Source organism: Halyomorpha halys, unplaced genomic scaffold (genome assembly GCF_000696795.3).
Source record: "Halyomorpha halys isolate HHAL.00 unplaced genomic scaffold, Hhal_1.1 Scaffold744.1, whole genome shotgun sequence".
NCBI lineage: Eukaryota > Metazoa > Arthropoda > Insecta > Hemiptera > Pentatomidae > Halyomorpha > Halyomorpha halys.
The window spans coordinates 147,834-148,282 of NW_027105596.1; the positions used below are offsets into that span (position 1 = coordinate 147,834).

Genomic DNA, 449 nt, shown 5'->3' on the forward strand with positions numbered 1-449 from the left:
TCACATTCAGGCAGAAAATTCGACAATGCCATGATACGAAATTAAATGAAGGACCTTGACGTAATATGGCATCTCTACACACCAGGGCACCCTAAGAGTAGAGGAGGCATTGAGCAGCTTCATGGCACATTGAGAGACCATCTTTGACTATATCAGGTTGACCAGGGACTGAAACCGGATGTGGCAATGCCTAAGGCGATTGTGGCATACAATCATTCTGTACATATAGTTACGGGGTTCTCGCCATTTGAGGTCCTCTTTGGGCTTCGAGGACACCAGTGGGACTATAAGTGCATGGCAGCAAACGGAGAAGAAATACACAACAACCATGTTGCTCGGAGAAAGTTATGGGAAAAGGCCCGGGGAAGAATGGAAAAGGAAAAATCCAGGAGGGTAACTCGGGAGTATTTAAAGGTCACAGATAGGATGGGAGCAATCAAAATCGGGAC

The 449-nt window shown here is 46.3% G+C and overlaps 1 protein-coding gene across 3 annotated transcripts in view; it reads left to right on the forward strand.

The window, feature by feature from the left end:
• The window catches only part of LOC106685793 (serine/arginine-rich splicing factor 1B), a 32,671-nt gene that overhangs the window by 17,644 nt on the left and 14,578 nt on the right, over window positions 1–449 (forward strand). The gene's annotated exons all lie outside the window — the stretch shown is intronic.